Below are 19,112 nucleotides of genomic sequence, written 5' to 3'. Positions count from 1 at the left end.
AACATTCCAACATCTGAATTATAGGGGTGCCAGAAGGAGAAGAGGAAAAACAAAAAATTGAAAACTTATTTGAACAAATAATGAAGGAGAACTTCCTTAATCTGGCAAAGGAAATAGACTTCCAGGAAGTCCAGGAAGCTCAGAGAGTCCCAAAGAAGCTGGACCCAAGGAGGAACACAACAAGGCACATCATAATTACATTACCCAAGATTAAACGCAAGGACCTACATCCAAGATTACTGTATCCAGCAAAGCTATCATTTAGAATGGAAGGGAAGATAAAGTGCTTCTCAGATAAGGTCAAGTTAAAGAAGCTCATCATCACCAAGCCCTTGTTATATGACATGTTAAAGGGATTTATCTAAGAAAAAGAAGATAAAAAATATGAACAGTAAAGATGACAGCAAACTCACAGTTATTAACAACCACACCTAAAACAAAAACAAAAGCAAACTAAGCAAGCTACTAGAACAGGAACACAACCACAGAAATGGAGATCACACAAAGGGTTATCAATAGGGGAGTTGAGGGGGAGGGGAGAAAGTTACGGAGAATAAGTAGCATAAATGGTAGGTAGAAAATAGACAGGGGTAGGGTAAGAATAGTATAGGAAATGTAGAAGCCAAAGAACTTATATGTATGACCCATGGATGTGAACTATAGGGGAGGAATGTGTGAGGGAGAGGGTGGGCAGGATGGAGTGGAGTGAAGGGGGAGAAATGGGGCAACTGTAATAGCATAATCAATAAATATAATTTTTAAAAATACAATAAAATAAAATATCAAAAAAAAACCCATAGTGTTTGTCATTTGTTTTGCTTATGGTCTACCTGCCCTCACTGGCCTATGAGCTCTGTGTGAGCAAGGCCTTCAGTCTGTTTCGTTCCCTGTCATCTCCCAGCACATAACAGGAGCTCAGCGAGTTCTTAAAGGAAACCTATCTGGCCTCCTTGAGCTCCAGCAGGGGCTACCTCATAAGGACCTGCTAGCCTCTGTGTGCAACACTGGCCCCTCACCTAGGCTCACACCCCACACAGAAGCTCCCATAGTGTATGTGGGGGTCTAACTTGGGGAAGGCTGAAAAGTCTGTGCAGCTCTGGACAGCCCATGGAAGGTTCCCAAGAATACGAGTTGACATTGCAGCACTAAAGCTTTAGATGCCTACGTAAACTAGAGGAAGACGCTGCTATGGTAATTGAGCACCTACTATGTAAAGCAGTGATCGGCATCTAATGTATGCATCACGCAGCTTCTTCTGAAATGGCTGCCAATGACCCCTGCCTCCTGGCACCCACACTCTGCACAATCCCCTCCTTTTGTGGGTGGGCTGGATCTAGTGTGTGAGTTACAATACAGGCAGAATTGATGGGATGTCACTTCTAAGATTATGTTAGAAAAACTGGGACTTCCTTCCCTCTCTCCTGAACACTGGACCCAGGCCATTTTGGGATTGAATCTGGGTCTAGCAATAGTGTGATCTCCAGCAATTTGCTTTATGTCTCTGAGCCTCAGAGTCCTCACTTGTGGAAAAAGCTGTGGGGAAGACTAGATGGAGTAATGTGTATTAGTGATCCACTGCTGCATAACAAATCACCCTCAAACTGAATAACTTAGTTTTCGCCATCTCTGAGGATTAGGAATTCCATTGAACTCTGGCTGGTCCTGTAGTTCAAGGTATCATAAAACAATGATCCAGGTATCAGCTGTGCAACAGTACAATCTTATTTTCCCTCCAGAGGTCTGCCATGGGAATGGCGGTAGAGCCCTACCCAACACTTGTCCCAGATTTCTGGCTGTCTGTCTCAAGGCAACATAAAAACCAATGTGCATCTTCAGAGAGGATCTTTCAAACACTAGTTATAGCTACTTCCCCCCAAACAGGCCATAAAACTTCAGGGGATAAAATCTATTTTTATTTCCGGGAAACCATCTGCTTCCCTTCTAATTGAGAAATTTGACCAGAGCTGGAAAACAATAAACAGATATTTGAAGATGGTGTGCAGTTGGCCTAATTTTTCTCTCTCATATCTGTAATCTCTCATTTTGTCGAAAGGCCACTACCCAGGATCAAAGAGGACTGAAGAATCAGGTCGTCACTAAGTATCAATTCATGCAGTGTGGGCTCTGTGAAGCAGACCTTCATGCTAGGCATGCAAGCCCCTCGGAAAGCGTGCCTGAGGCCTGTCATGGACAGACACAAGGTGGCAGTGAGTCACCTTGGACCTCTCAGTGCTCTGCCTCTAGTGAGGTCCCTTCCATTTTTCTCCCCTTTCGGCAGTGCATCTCCCCCAAGACATCTCAGAGAAGGGCTCTTTCCCTCCTAGGGGTTGTACCCCATTCACCCACCCCTCATCAGAGGGCAGCCTGGCCAGCCTCACCCATGATCTTCAGGAATGACTTCATGACTGGATGGCTTCCATCCGTGCTGAACAGTGGCCATCTCTGCAGGCTGCTTCCTCATCTGAGAGTAAAATACTGAACTGAATTGCTTTTATTGTTTCATAAGGAGAAATCTATACTAACAAATGAAATCAACTTATTCAAACCTGACTAATTAGTCTACTTCAGTCATACAATAATATAGACTTCTTCCCCCAATAGAAGAGGCTTAGACCAGAATCACAGAAAACACTTCCCCTCCTCAACTTGCTTGGTGGGGGGGGCTGCCCTTCTTAGTCCACCTTCACTTCTGCACAGACCTTCTGGTTACAGAGAAGGTGGAGATAGCCTCCTCCCTCTGACCCTGTCTCAGGGCCATGAGCTCTCTCTGGACAAAGATCCCAGGCGAAACACAGATATGTCATGCACACCTGCATTACCTAGTTGTTTTTAGCTGTGACCGATAAATATGGTTAATCACTCTCTATCCAGGAAACATGAGGTTCCAAAAGTTATAGACAAAATTTGTACATAAATAAAAATTAATCTAACAAAACCAATATGCTTTTACATTGAAGGACAAATGTTTCATTGCACTGCATGATAATTATGCAGATATCCAATTTATTAATATAATGGGTACACTAACAAATAAAGGATTGACCTCCTACAAATGTTTGTAATTTTCTTATGTATTTGTAATCAAACATGGTGGCCTCATTTTTTCTCCTATGATATGCACTGTTATAATTAAGCAAAAGATGAAGGTATAATGAAAACTATAGACCTGGGTCCCATGTACCTCACTCTCTCCATGGCTCTGTCTGCTGTAGGCCAAGATTTGACTTTGTCAGAAGAGCACATCTTTGAGGACTGGGCTGGGAAGGAGGGCGTGGTGATGCCACAATCAGGGACCACAGGAATGATGAAGATGGAGGAGAACAATTTGGGATGACCAGGAGCTTAGAGAAGGAGGCCAGGACAAAGGTGTAGCTAGGGACAGATTCGACAGAGCTTAGCTAACTACCTCAGTGACCTCAATTAACCTTAAGCTATTTAAGCTCTCCCAGCCTCCTTTTTCTCCCTGATAAAATGGAGGTAATAACAGTAGCTACCTTACTGGTTTATTGTGAAGATTAAAGAACCAAATGCTTAATAAATGTATTTTGCACAACTCCCAGCACATAGTTGATGCTTGATAAATGGAAACAATGTGTGCTATTTTCATTAACAATAAATCTGAGTGTGGCTTCCAACGCAGGTCCAACTTAGGAGGTGGGAGGAAGCCCAGCAGGACACCTGGCACCAGGTGATGCCTTTAAGCTGCTGTGGGTGGGACTCTTTTACAAGCAACCCTGGGAGTTTTCCACAAAACAGAATTGATTAGGTCACCCTGCAATATGGCCAGCATTCCTCACCCTTATTATGATGTCTGCAATTCCAGATACCAAGTGCCCAGCTCCTGCTCTGGGGTGAAGCTTCCAAAAAGTCTGCCATTGATACTAAGCATTTGTGTTGATGGAACACCGGCCAAAAGACTGCACATGTGTGTGTTGCTTGGGGTGAGGTTACCAGCATGGTCACAGTAGTACTTAGGTTAGGGACAGCCAGCTAGGGATGGTAGCACAGGGCACAATAAAGACAAATTCTGAATTTCAAACATCTGACATTTGAGGTCATAGAACAAGAGAAGGATGAGAGATGGAGAAGGTGGCCTTTGGCAAATGAGCCAGGAAGATCTGTCCTAAGATGGGATTGGGGCCCGTGAGTAGCTCCATGTCACAGTATACTCCTGGAAAGGCAAGTCTTGTGGCTGTGCCTCAGGTCCCAGCAACTCCTGGTAATAAGGCTTCAGAAACAGAATGGTCAGTGTTGGCTAAGCTAAGAGAAGCCCTCCACATCACACCTCCTTTCCAGCTACCTATGTCTTAACCCAGCAGCTCTAGCAACTGTAATGCCCTCTCATGACAGAGTCAGCAACCAAGCTAAAGACTCAGATACAGTTCACCTCAGTCCCACTACAGGATATGCACTAACAACAGTGATGTTGAATGGGCACTTACTACATCCAAGACTAATGCTTTCCTGGATCCTTGCATTTCATCCTCAAATAGCTATGAAAACTCATGGTATCTACATCGTATAGATGAGGAAACTGAGACTAGAGAGGTAAAATGAACTGCCCAAAATCCACAGTGAATGAAGTGGTAGAAATGAGAGGAAAATTAGCCCGTATTTGACCGACTCTGAGCTTTCCTTGAATGCACAGGACTCTCCTTCTGTCTGATGTGAGGGCCCAGGCCATAGGACTTCCCTCTCCTGATGGGGAAAGGGCTAGAGATAGCACAGATGCTGGGTGCCTAGAGGTAGGAAGAAAATGAAGGCAGGAATGTCAAAGATAAAGGCTCCAGCTTTACTGTTTACTCACTTCCAGCCAGGTGGATCCTGGAAGAGGAGGTACCAGACAGGGTTTGTGCTGGGGGCTACCACATGCAACCACCCCAGGCCAACAGTTGCATCCCGGACTAACAAGAACCCCCTAACCAGGTCTCCTTCCACCTCCATAAGCTGAGTTAGCATCTTGCAAATCAAGAAAGGTCAGATCAGGGTATTCCCAAGCTTAAGGGTGATGAGCTTTCTAACTTTTAAGAAAGGATCAGCCGTGCCCTGGCTTGTGTGGCTCAGTGGATTGAGTGCTGGCCTGAAAACCAAAAGGTCATTTGTTCGATTCCCAGTCAGGGCACATGCCTGGGTTGTGGGCCAGGTCCCCGGTAGGAGGCGCACGAGAGGTGACCGATAGATGTTTCTCTCACATGTTGATGTTTCTCTCCCTCTTCCCCCATCTAGAAATAAATAAATAAAATCTATTTTAAAAAAGGATCAGAGAACCAAGTCATAATCTCACTTAAGGTTTGAACAATTCATGATAATTAGCCCCCCAAGTATACACTCAACATATCCCTTTACTCTGTTAAGCCTTCCCAAACACTACCACTAATTTAGGATTATTGAAAGCCCATGGACCTGTGTCTGCTGGCTGCTTGGAACATCCCAGTGGTGACCTTAAGTCACAACCAATGCATTTTAAACTGTACCCTAATAACAGGCCAAGATTCCAAACATTCATTTGTAAATAGGGTGCTTGGGATGAGGGAGGCATTTCTCCAAATAAACAATGCTGGTTAAATACTAGCCCACAGAAGCCAATTAGCACACACCTTAACTCTAGTAACAAATACTTAAAGAACCTATGGAGACCTACTGCAGGTTCTGGCATAGCCAGGGAGTTTGGGCTTTGCTCTGAATTTATTAGAGTGCTGTGAACAAACTTTCTTCTTGGAGTTACCCAAGGAAAGTAATGTTTTGCAACAGCGAATATGTATGTGTTATGCAGTGCAGGCTGAAGCAGAGAGACTAGTAAGGGTGATGCTGCAAAAATCCAATTTGAGTTGATAAAGGCTTGACGTAAGGTGATTACAACTGAAAGAGGAAAAATTTTATTTGCATTCATGAATTCAACCAATGCTTGTTGAGCATTGACTCTGTACCCTGGAGATTCACTTATTCATACATTCTATTGTCAGACAAATATTTGTTGAACATCTATTACATGTGGGAATCTGTGTTAGACTCTGGAGACATAGAGGTTCCCTATCTTAATTAAAGTCTGTAATCCAGAAAGGTATATAGATATTGAAAGTAATAATTGCTGGTGTGGTGCATGTGAGGAGGGAGAAGGAAAAGGTGCAGTGAGTTACACAACAGCAGAAGAGTAAGCGGTAGATGATTTGGGAAAGTTTCTCTAAGGAAGAGGGACTTATAAACTGACACTGGAAGATTGGGTATAGTTTGTCAGATCAAAAAGGGAGAGAGGGAAGAACAGTGTGTACAAGCGAGTATGTGCAGCAGCCTCAACCCAGAGGTGGTGGGGGAAAATCAATGCATTTAAGAGATGTTGAAGAGGTTGACTGGTCAAGGCTTGGTGATGAGCAAGATGTGGGAGGTTAGGGAGAGAGAAAAATGATGGATGAGTCCTGGGCTCCTGGGTGTCAGCAAGTCGGTAGGTCACAGAGTCAGCTACTGAGGTAGGAATCATTAAGGGAGGAACAGGTTTGATGGGGAAAAATCTGAGATCAGTTTGGACAGGTTTTGTCCAGCACTTCCAAGATAAACAAGTAGAGATTTCAGGAGGATGTTGCAGAGCTGAGTCTGGATCTCAGGTCATTTGAGCCCATGAAAGGGACCTCAAAATTATCAACATTGAGGTGGAAATTGTGGTCACAAGGAGAACTAGGTCACAGGTGAAGAAGGGGTGCCAGGGGAGTGGTATTTAGAGCTAAAAGGGATTATAGAGACAAGTCAAAGAAGACTGGACAGAAGCTGATATCCAACTAGCTGCAAAGGACAGAGAAAGGAGGGAGGTAAAGGTGACTAGATTGTCTTGGGTGCCAGAGAGAATCAGCAGGAAGAAGAGAGTGAGGAGCCATAGCCCCATCAATACCAGCCAGTCAGTGAGGACACACTGTATGATGACTCCCTCTTCAGCACCAAGGTTCTCACCAGGTTTCTCCTCCTCCAAAGACAGAGAGCTGATGGACAGATTAACAAGTGATTGATCAATTAACAGATCAAGTCTGTCCATATTTAGTGAACACCTGTCACATGTTCACCACTGTCCCCTACTCTGAAAATAAAATTAAACATGACATGGCTACTCCCTAAAGAAAGAGGACAGATAGACATGAAGACAGCCAATAATGACCTATATAATGTGACTTGGTCAATAACAGACATAGAAGTGTATATGCTGGGCACATTACTGAGGGCATGAAGGAAGGAGTAGCCCTTCTACTTCCTAGAAGGGGTTCAACTCTAGTATCTGTATTAGTTTCCCAGGGTTTCCATACCAAAGTACCAAAAACTTGGTACTTGGTTGTTCTATAAACAACAGAAATGTAGTCTCTCGGTTCCTGGAAGCTAGAGTCTGAAATCAAGGTGTCAGAAGGGTCATACTTTCTCTAGAGGATCTAGAGGAGGATCTTCCCTTACCCATTCCTAGGTTCTAGTGGTTCCCAGCAATTATTTTCCTTGGTATTTCCTGCTTATAGGACCTATTCCTTTCTTCTTCTTCTGTGACAATATCTTGGCCTCCATCTTTGTGTGGCCTTCTTCCCTATGTCTTGGTGTTCAAATCTCCTCCTTTCTCTTATGAAAACAACTGGGCTTAAGTTCTACTCTAACTCAATATAACTTTATGTGAACTTGATTACATCTGCAAAGACTCCATTTCCAAATAAGGTGCCATTCACAGATATCAAGGATTAGACACAATTCAACCCACTACAGTATACATCTCTCTCTAGCACCAGGCTATTGGGTGCCTGGTACCCAATAGATGCTCAAAATATTGTTTACTTAATTATATCACTGCCTATGATGATGTCAGAAGACGGGAGATGAGGGCCTTTGCTTAAGGATTATGATTGCACCTGACATGTGGTCCTAAGGTCAATTCAGAGAAAGGATTTTGCAGCTCATGGCTATCAGCCTTTTTTGAAAATTCTCAATTAACAAGTGAATTTTACTATTTTCTTACAAAGGAGAAAAAGAAATTATTTCATTGAGAGAAATTCTAAAATAGATTTAAACTTTTGATCATATATGTCCTTGAAGTTTTAATGTGGATGACTTTTCCCAAGCACATTAAGAATTCTCCTGAAATTGATAAGATTCTATGAAAAGAAATTCAGCACTAGATGACAAAATTTAAAATATATGTACCCTTTGACCCAGTCATTTTAGTTCTAGGAATTTTTCCTACAGATACACTGTCACACATGTAAAACAACTAGTACCAGTTTTTTCATTTTAAAATCACAGCAGTTTTGATCTATAGAATGCTAGTTAAATAAATAATGATACATCCAAGCAATTAAGTGACATCATGTCATTTAAGATTGATTTTACAGCACATAACAGAAATCTGGCTACTCTGGATTTAACAAATAAAGAGGTTTTTTTCCCTGGTAATAAGAAGTCAGAGGTTGGTGGCCCAGAGCAGATATGATGGCCCTACCCAACCACCTGCTACTCTACTTCTTAGTCATCTGAGCAGGAGCTTTCTTCCTCATGCTCACAAAATGGCTGCTGTGGGCTTAGCCACCATGGCCACATTCCAGGCAGAGAGAAAAAAAGAGAAGGAAAGACAGAAGCTCTCCCTTTTTACCAGGAAAGTAACTACTTTCCCAGAAGCACCATCCAATAAACTCAAACTTATACCTCACTGATCTCAACCAGGTATATGGCCATTCTGTGTACAAGACAAGCTGCAAACTGCAGCTTCCAAAGAACTTGAGGTTGGGTTGGTTTGAAAGAAGAAATGGCAACTAAAAGTCATGAAGAAGAATAAGGCAGCTTGGTACGTGTTTCTGTGGGTCTGTCACCAAGAAATACTAGGTACCAAAGTATGCAGCAGTACGTGTAGCCTGCTGTAAACGTGTATTATAACATATCCTGTGTACATACTATATATACATGTATACCATATGTATACACACATACAACATGCTGTTATGTGTGTATGTGTATATTCCTTTAAAGGCACAGACTGTGTCTAGAACTAAATACACAAACTGCTGACAAGCATTTGCTTCTGGGAAGGAGTCCTAAGAGGCAGGGGACTGAGGAAGGAGGAAAACTTTTATTCTTTGCTCTTTTATGATTTTGAATGTTACAACATACACATCTATTATCTATTCAAATATTAAGTGATTTTTAGAAGACAGAAAGAACACGTCGAAGAATAACACAACTTTTACCTTGTTGTTGGTACGATGTGAGTGTTGTCACCCTGAGGTCAAAAACATGAGAGACACTGAGAAACTAACTGGATGTTTTTATTTCTTTTTCTTTTTTACTCTTTTAACTGGATGCTTTTTCAATGACTATAAGAGTTGTGGCCTGCCAGGTGGGAAAATATGAAAGGAATGTAGATTCTTTGGCAAAATCAGGCAGTAAATTAAGAGGCTACAAAAGAGTCACATAAGCATGGCAGACGGTGATAGCTGCAAGGGGCTTTAGAGCCAGAGAGGAATGTATTAAAAGTCTGCAGAGAGCCAAAGGCACGTAAAATCAGTGAAGGGAGGGAAGCGGGAGATCCGGAAAAAGAATTAGGTGACCCAGTCCTAGTACAGCTCAGTGTCCCAGCAGGGTCTTGGGCACAAGCCAACTCCGTCTCCTGGCCAAAACCTTCTGAATACCGTTTAACCTCAGTCTCTCAAGATAGCACTTCAACTTGCTAGAGACAAGTGTGTCCTTAGTAGGTAACTGGCACTCGCTCTGAGAAGGCGAGGATTAATCATAGAGACAATAAAGGAACTCCAATCCACCTGTCCTTTTATAAATTTAGGAATAATCTATGTATGCTTGGTATTTACAAGGTTAGTCAGTTTTATGAGAAGTTGGTACTTTACAGCAGCTACCAGATTTGCTGTGTGATTCCAGCTTCATGTGTAATAGAGTAATTGGTTTATGTTTAAGATTTTAAGGTGAAAGAGTAGAAGAACAAAGCTGGTAAACAATATTGAAACACTTAAGAGAATTTAAGAGTCTCCATATTTATAAGTTTCATGTATATTTATAAGAATTACTTAATTTGGAGGTAGGTTTTCTTACTCTACTTGGAGTGCAAAAAAGAAAATAGAATTATTTATAAATATTTAAGGAAAATTAATTAAATTCCAAAAAGCTTTTGTAAATAATTGTTAAAATGTATTCTTTTTTTTGCATTTAACATATTTTTGAATTTTGCCTTTCACTTTTTTCCTTTCTTTTCTTTTTTTAAATATATTTTATTGATTATGCTATTACAGTTGTCCCATTTTCTTCTTCCCTTTATTCCCCTCCACCTTGTACCCCCCCATCATCATTCTCCTACCTTAGTTCATGTCCATGGGTCATTTATATAAGTTCTTTGGCTTCCCCATTTCCCATACTATTCTTAACCTCCCCTGTCTATTTTGTACCTACCATTTATGCTTCTTATTCCCTGGAACTTTTCCCCCATTCTCCACCCCCTCCCCACTGATAACCCTCCATGTGATCTCTATTTCTGTGGTTCTGTTCCTGTTCTAGTTGTTTGTTTAGTTCATTTTTGTTTTTGTATTTGTATTTTTAGGTTTGGTTGTTGATAATTGTGAGTTTGTTATCATTCTACTATTTGTATTTCTTATCTTCTTTTCCTTAGATAAGTCCCTTTAACATTTCATAGAATAAGGGCTTGGTGATGATGAACTCCTTTAACTTGACCTTGTCCGGGAAGCACTTTATCTGCCCTTCCATTCTGAATAATAGCTTTGCTGGATAGAGTAATCTTGGATGTAGATTCTTCCCTTTCATTACTTTGAACACTTCTGTCCAGCCCCTTCTTGCCTGCAAGGTTTCTTTTGAGACATCAGCTTATAGTCTTATGTGCGCTCCTTTGTATGTAACTGTCTCCTTTCCTCTTGCTGCTTTTAAGATTCTCTCCTTATCTTTAATCTTGGCTAATGTAATTATGATATGCCTTGGTGAATTCCTCCTTGGGTCCAACTTGTTTTGGACTCTCTGACTTCCTGGACTTACTGGAAGTCTATCTCCTTTACCAGATTGGGGGAGTTCTCCTTCATTATTTGTTCAAATAAGTTTTCAATTTCTTGCTCTTCCTCTTCTCCTTCTGGTACTCCTATGATTTGGATGTTGGAACATTTAAAGTTGTCCCACAGGTTCCTAAGCCTCTCCTCATTTTATTTTAATTCTTGTTTCTTCATTCTGTTCTGGGTTGAATATTTACTTCTTCCTTCTGCTCCAAACTGTTGATTTGAGTCCCAGTTTCCTTCCCTTCACTGTTGGTTCCCTTTATTTCACTTTTATAGCCTTCACTTTCTCCTCTATTTTGTGGCCATACTCAACCAGTTCTGTGACATCCTGATTACGTGTTTTGAACTGTGCATCTGATAGGTTGGTTATCTCTTCATCTCTTAGTTGTATTTTTTCTGGAGCTTTGATCTGTTCTTTTATTTGGGTCATTTTTTTTTTGTCTCGGCACACCCGTTACATATAAGAGGCGGAAACTTAGGTATTTGCCAGGGTGGGGCAACCCAGGTCACTGCGTTGTGACACTATGTGAGGGAGGGGTCAGAGAGGGAACAATGCCATTTGCTTGGCTCTCAGCCGACTTTCAGTTACCTCCTCCACTACCCACAAGCAAATTGTGCCCTTCTGGTACTGATTCCTGTTGGGTGGGTTTGTATATATTCTAGGCCCCTGTAAGTCTCTCCAACAAACTCTCCTGGGAGGCTGGGAGTTTCTCCTATCACCTGAACCCCCACAGGATTTTTCAGTCAGAGGTTTTGAGGCTTTATTTCCCTGAGCTGGAACCCTGGGTTGTATAGTCTGTCTTGTTCTTCAGTTGTTCCCCCCGCTTTATCCACACGCAAATGTGGGACCTCCTGCTCCGCCAACTGCTGCCTTGCCCGACCCAGACCTCCAGCCACCACCTTGCCTCGAGTCCTCTCTGCCCAGGCTGCCCGTCTTCACCCCTCCTACCAGTCTGGGTGAATGTTTCTTCTTTAACTCCTTGGTTGTTGGACTCCCATACACTTTGATTTTCTGGCAGTTCTGGTTATTTTTTGTTTTTAAGTTTGTTGTTGTCCTTCTTTTGTTTGTGCAAGAAAGCAAAGTGTATTCATCTATGCCTCCATCTTGGCTAGAAGTTGTTTTTTCTTTTTTTTTATTGTTGTTCAATTACAGTTTTCCCCATTTCCCCCCATTGTTCTCCCCTGCCCTACCCACCCCCATCACCCACATTCAATCCTCCCCCCACCCCATTGTCTTTGTCCATAGGTCCTTTAAATATGTTCCTTGACTTGACCATCCCTAGATTTCAAAGCTGAAGAAATTTTTTAAACATATAACTTAAAAAAAATTGAATAGTAAGTGATATATCATCAAATGAAAAAGCAAGTTACAGAGCCATAGTTTGGTGTGATCCCATTTCAGTAAAAGAAAGAAACCCAAACCCCAGCATATGTGTGTATTTGCCAGCATATGTTGCGTGGGCAACACCAAAGCTGTGAGAGTATCCACTTCGCATCTGCCAGGAGGAGGGTAGAAATGGAAGTGAGTCACAGGGAGCTGGTCTTCATATATTTTTGACTGCTTCACTTATATTAACCAATGTGTTGTACTATTGTAATTTGAAAAATATCAAATAAAAAATGTCTAGAAAAGAAATAGCTTTTTTCCAATTGTCAATCATCTTTCACATACATTATCACCTTGACACCTGCCAACTGAATAAAAATAATAAACACTGTTATCTCTATTTTATGGTTAGGAAGCAGAGTTCAGAAATACAAACTGCCTTGCCCAAGATCACAAGACTATTAATGATGGAGCCCTGTATCCCACCCAGGATTGACCCACAGCCCAGCAGTCTGAGCAGATACTCCAGTGGGCATGGTAGGAGAAAGGCAGTAGCATCACCCAAAGTGGCCATTGGTATCTTTCTGGGCAAGGACAACTCTGCAGGCAGAAATGAACTCTGCCTATGACGTAGCACGTCTCTGAATACGCCTTTACCAATATTGATCATGAATATCTAGAAGGCTGTTTGTCCAACTTTGCTTGAAAGAGTCAGCATTTGCCAGTAATCTTATCGCATCACCTGGAGTCTTCAGTACTAGTTCCACAGGGTTACTCTAGGTCACATGGCCACAGGACTGTTCCTAGTCCTCATCTATGGGGGGAGGAGGGAGTGGTGTGTGACACGTCCTTCCTCAACATCAGCAAGGTCCCTTCCTAGCCCTTTCTGCTGGCTCCACAAGAAGGATATCAAGTTGAAAACTGCCAAGTCCTCACATGCAGGAAGTCCTCCGCAGGGCATGGCATTGTACACTGTTTCTTTACCATATCAGCATTGGTAGCCAACATGCTCTGTGCTTATTTAACAGACCTACGAGTCCCTGAAAACTGAGGAGTGTGCATCATGACATGGCCAAATAAATCACAGTGGGAGCTCCAGGTGGAAGTAGTCTAGCTGGCACCAGTACACTTGTTCATCAGTCTCCGTGGAGCACATTCCTGTCTCTACGGGCGATGCTTGTCTTATGAAAATGGACTGGGACTTATGTTTAGAGGTTCAGTAATGTTCTTTTCACATCTATATTGATTTGGTGGATTTGATCAAGACCAATGAGTTTTAATAATTCTAGTTGTGACGTGGTGAGAAGCAGAGGCTTGGACCAAAAACTGATGGAACTCCAAACAGACTCAGCTCTGCTTCTAGCTGTGGGATATTCATCAAGGCAGAATTTCCTGGTGGGTGAGTGTCCCCATTTCTAGTCTAAAGATTGTAAAACCTGCTACACCTTCCTCATGGACCATTGTAAGACTCAAACTAAAAATGTTTGCGAAAATGCTTTGCAGATCATAAAGCACCTACAAGGTGTCATTTATCGGTTTGCTGTATCATAAGAAGAAATGAGAAGTCTCCTCTGCAGGGTCTCTTATTTTCAGACACATTGAAAAATACACACATATATAATGTAGAGGTACATATATATTCAATTTTAAATTGTGCATGGCTAGTCTAAGTTTACTGGTAAGTCTTTTTGTGATATTGAGTGAAATTCCCTCAAGAGATTCTGTTGATACAAGTACAAAAGCAAAAAAGAGAAAAAGAAAAAGGCAGTGCTTGCTATCAACAAATAGTAATGTTTAAAAGATGCTTTCTTCCCAAACATAGTTATTTCTGCTTGGCACTATGCAAATGCCTTTATTTTATCAATGTTTTCTTCTCGTTTTCTAAACGAGAGCTTTGGGAACAGATTTAGTAGAACGTGGTTGCTTCGCACTTTTAAAATGCAAATAAGTCATTCAATTCTAAGTTCAGATTTTTCTTCTAAATTTAAACGATATCCACTTTAAATTTTTGGAAAGCAATCTGGCAAAGATTATTAAAAGCAAAAAAATAATAATCTCTTTGGATATCAATGTGACAGAGCATGTAATAAAGCTAATGTGTGTTTCCTGTGGGCCAGGCCCAAGGCTAAGTGTTTTTGCCTGGATCATCTCATTTCATCCTCACAAGCCAATCAGTAGCTATTATTATCCCCATTTTGCAAATGAGGAAAAGTGAGCTATGGAATTCACGTAGAGACTTCACTCTTCCCCCAAATGTGGTCATGGAAAGCTCACCTTTAAAGTGGATATTACTTAAATTTAGAAGACCACCAACCCCTGACAGATGGTCAAAGAACACCCGAAGAGCCTCACTTTCTGTATGCCAGCCACTGTGCTAGACCCTTGTCACAAGTGTCTCACTCAACCTTCTTACCACCCCACCATTTCCAGAGGAAGAAATGAGGCTCAGAAAGGTGGCAAACTCCTATTTGTTCAGATTTTTCTTAGCCGCCAGGCCATAAGCTAGGTACTTTTCAGTTGTCTTCTCAGTTAAACATAAACAAACAATTTATACATGTGGAAAGTCAGGAAATGCATAGAGTAAACAAAAATGGGGAAAATGCTCAACAGCTCTAATAATATAAAATTGCAATTTAAAACATTAACGTGGTACCAATTACACCTATCACATTAGCCAAACAAAGTTAAATGCTGATGGCAGTGACTTCAAAGTGAAACAGATTTCTTCGTATGTTGCTGGGGGTGCTTCTAAGATCATGCTCTAGAGGAAGAAGGAGAATGAATACAAATATGTGTATGTGTACTAAGATCATCCATGTGCATGAAGGGAGCATGGCAAAATGAATGCAACTGTTGGGCTAGGGAGGAAGGAAGATTTTAATCTCTTAAATTGTCTTACTATTTCATAATTCTGTTTTTACAAAAAATAAGTGTGGGAGGAAAACTATTTTATATTCCTGTTTTTACTATAAATAAACTTGGAAGAAAAAGAGATATTATTATCCTATTGCACCATTTTATCATTAAGGATTGAATTCCTGATTTCAATAAATCAGGGATATCACCAATAAGTGATGAAAAACCAAGTAATTTTAAACTTCAGTCATTTTAAACTTCGGCCTTGTCCTGAGATATTGAAAGTAGGCTCTAAAGTAGAGAATCGTATGATCCTCATTCAATGCCCTCATTTTCTTGTTGAGGACATGGAGGCCCAGTCCCATGGGGTTCCTTGTCAAGGTCACTCTGTTGCCTGTGGAACCACAGCTAGTCCCTGTTATTTCATTTCATAAAAACTCTATAAAATGAAATACATACACTATTTATATGAAATCACCACAGGGTGTTTTACTACCAGCATTTCTGATACCAAATATGTGGTGTTTTTCTAACATCAACACATTATCCAGTTCTCTGGACACCAGCTGGGTGTCTAACAATTCTATTCAATCCTGACACTAAGTACCTGGAGTTGGCACAAACCCTGAAGGTTTGGGGCCAGTTACACGAGACTGCACCCACTTCAGATGCCAGTCACAAATCCCAGGTGCCACCTGCACTTCTGACCACTCGCTATGAATCTGGAGTTCCCACAACTTCCTCCTCAGGTTTGATAATTTGTTAGAGCAACTCACAGAACTCAGGAAAAGGAAAGTGCCTCACTTACTATTACTGGATTAGTATGAAGAATATAAATGAACAGCCAGATAAAAAGGTACAAAGGGTGAGGTCCAGCAGAGTCCTGAGCACAGGAGTTTCTGTCCCCCCAGAATTTGGGTGTGCCACCCTCCCAGGAGGAGGAATTTCTCTGAACCCTATCATTTAGGGGTTTTATGGAGGCTTATTACACAGGTGTGGTTAATTAAATCATTGCTCATTGGTGACTGAACTTGACTTCTAGCCCCTCTCCCCATCCTAGAGTCCAAAGGTTGGAGCTGGAAGTTCTAATCCTCTACCCAAGCCTAGGCCTTTCTGGCCACCAGTCCCCATCCTGTGCTATCTAGGAGCCCCCAACTGCCATCATCTCATTAGCATACAAAAGACACTCTGACACAAAACCAAATATTAATATTTCTTCTTGTGTTACACACCAAAAAATTATCATTATCTGAGATAGACCTCAGAATCCAAACACTAGGGTAAGCATGTCTGTAAAGTCCATTCTGGAACTTCTGGTTGGCTGTGATGGCCACCTGTCTTGGGTTGTGGGCTTGCTCAAACACAGTGGGGCTCACTGTGGGTCCCTGGGCCGGCAGCATCACCATCACCAGGACATCCTCTAAGCTTGTCAGAAACGTAGAACCTCAGTATCACCTTACCCACTGAGCCAAATCCCTTTTAATAAGATCCCAGGCTTATTTACAACATTCTATTTTGACAAATACTTTTGGATGCTGTTGGATGTGGTAGGCAGCCAGCCACTGAAGCACATCCTCTAGCCCAGGAAGCCCAATGCACTATCCCAGTGTGAATCACACCTGTTATCATTTTCCACATTGGAAAGAGGCTGGTGAGTCAGGGCAAACAGTGGTTAAAAAACTAGGGTCTCATCAGGCAGCACAGCCAACAAGAGGGATGGGAGACATTAGTCATACAGAAGTATTTTTAAATGCAAAAGTTGTAAGAAATAAGAACCTGCACCCCTTCCCCACCAGCTATCACTCCACACCAAAATAATTTAAAAGGCAACAATTGCTGTTGAAAACTTTGCCAAACAGTACAACTCTGTACCACAGATGGGTGGGCACTTGGCAAACGTTGAGGTTAGCTTCACTCCCCTCCTGAAACATCCCTCCAGCCCCAACCTGCTGCTCCGGTAACGAAGGAAGCAAGACAGGAATGCAGGACGAAGAAAGGGTTTAATTAGAAGCATTTGAGGGCAATTGCCTACGGTAGTAATTTTCTCTTGCTACTGTAGCAAATTACCACCAATTTAGTGGCTTAAGACAACGCAAATATATCATTTCACAGTTCTGGAAGTCGGAAGTCAGGAGCTAGTTTCACTGGCTGAAATCAAGAGATAGGCAGTCTGTGTTCCTTCTGGAGACTCTAGGAGAAAATACGTTTCCTCGTCTTTCCCAGTTTCTAGAGGCCACCTGATTCCTTGGCTTGTACTCTCCCTCCATCCTCAAAGCCGACAGCATAGCATTTACAAACCTTTCCCCTCTCTTTAACCTCTGACACTGGCACTACAGCTCCTCTGATTCTTACTCTGCTGCCTCTCTCTGTCTCTTACAAGGACCTATGCTGACATTGGGCCCACACAGGTAATCCAGGGCAGTCTCCCCACCTCAGGGTCTTTACCCTCACATCTGCCAAATCCCTTTTGTCACGTAAGGTAACATATTCACAAGCTCCAGGGATTAGGTGCAGACCGCTTTAGGGATGGTCATTATCCTGCCTACACTACCTACTTTTTAAAGTTCCTCCAAAGATCTGGTGGTGAAGGGGGCCACCGTGCCAGGGGCTGTGCTGCGTGCCCGTGAGCCCTGTCTTTGAATCGCTGGAGACGAGGTACCGGTGGCTGCCTCGTTCAGTGCTAAGGACGGTGTAGCACTACATGTGTCAGCAGGACTGAGCCCAGCTGTTTATAGTGTCAATTAACGTAAGCATTTACATCAGAGTTTTAAGACAGGAGCCGCAGAGCGGGCTGGAGGGTCATTTCCATTCCGGTGGGCCCCGAGGCTGACACTGATAGCGGGATGAGACTGAATGGGCGTCCTCACTGGCCAGGCCTGCTGCCCCTGCGCCCACCCCAACCCCATCCGAAATACACCTCTCTTGTGAAGCCTGCATTGAGGACCTGCTTTGATTTCTTACTCCAAGTGACCAGATCCAGTGACCGGCGCTGCGAGGCTGCAGGGCCTCAAGCCCCCACAGCAGTTCAGAAATCAGTCAATAGGCCGTCTGCTGCTCACAGCACCATGACCTAGAGAAGGAGGCCTACGGATTCAGAGGCCCCTCCAGCCTCTGGCCACTCAACCCTGGCTCATGGAATCCCTTCTGGGAACCTGAGTAACGACGGGGCTCAAAAGATTCTAATTCCTTTAGCCACTTTGGATATCTGGACCATGCTAGATGCTGGGGAGGTGACAAGAACATGCCCCCAGGCCCTACCCACCACCCGCAGGAGCTTACTTAGAATGATGAGGACACCGTGCAGAGTGGTGGGCATTACATTAAAATTAAGTATGGGGTACTCTGAGGACAGACCAGCCTGGGAGAAAACACTTGAGCAGGGGCTTGAAGAGTGAGGGGAGTTAACCAAGCAAAGGTGGGACCAAGGAGGCTGAGGACAGACACAACCAGTGAGGGAGGTGTGGGCTATTAATATTTATGTCATTATTTCATTCATTTACTCTTGCGCTCATGCTGCTCACAAAGGCTACCCTAATAATAACATCTAACACCTAACCCAGCTGTTACCACACACCATGTGCCAAGGTCTTCCAACTCCTTCACTCATGTCATGCTCATAACCGGCCTATGAAGCAACCGTATCGGAAGGGAACTGAGGCACAGAGCACTGAAAACAGAGATGACGCAACTGGAAGTGGAGAAACCTGGGTTCCCTTACTCACAGTCTGATTCCAGAGCCCCATCTCTTAGACTACATGGTGCCCTGAAGCTCTGAGCTCCCAGCACCAGGTCCAGTAGCTGTATAGACAGGGAGGAGTGAGTAGCCACAAAGGTTCTGGATTCTTCCAATAAAGGGCTCTGGGCCTGGGAAAGGTTGAAGAGGCTCAGCCTCCATTTGTGGAGTGTGGCAGCTG

The 19,112-nt window shown here is 42.7% G+C and overlaps 1 pseudogene; it reads right to left on the bottom strand.

The window, feature by feature from the left end:
- Positions 1-19,112, bottom strand: part of LOC112323148 (14-3-3 protein beta/alpha-like) — a 78,604-nt pseudogene that overhangs the window by 38,981 nt on the left and 20,511 nt on the right.

Source organism: Desmodus rotundus, chromosome 3, assembly GCF_022682495.2.
Source record: "Desmodus rotundus isolate HL8 chromosome 3, HLdesRot8A.1, whole genome shotgun sequence".
In the NCBI taxonomy this organism is placed as follows: Eukaryota; Metazoa; Chordata; class Mammalia; order Chiroptera; family Phyllostomidae; genus Desmodus; species Desmodus rotundus.
The sequence above is the reverse complement of the archived record's forward strand: the minus strand, read 5'-3'. Positions and strand labels throughout refer to the sequence as shown.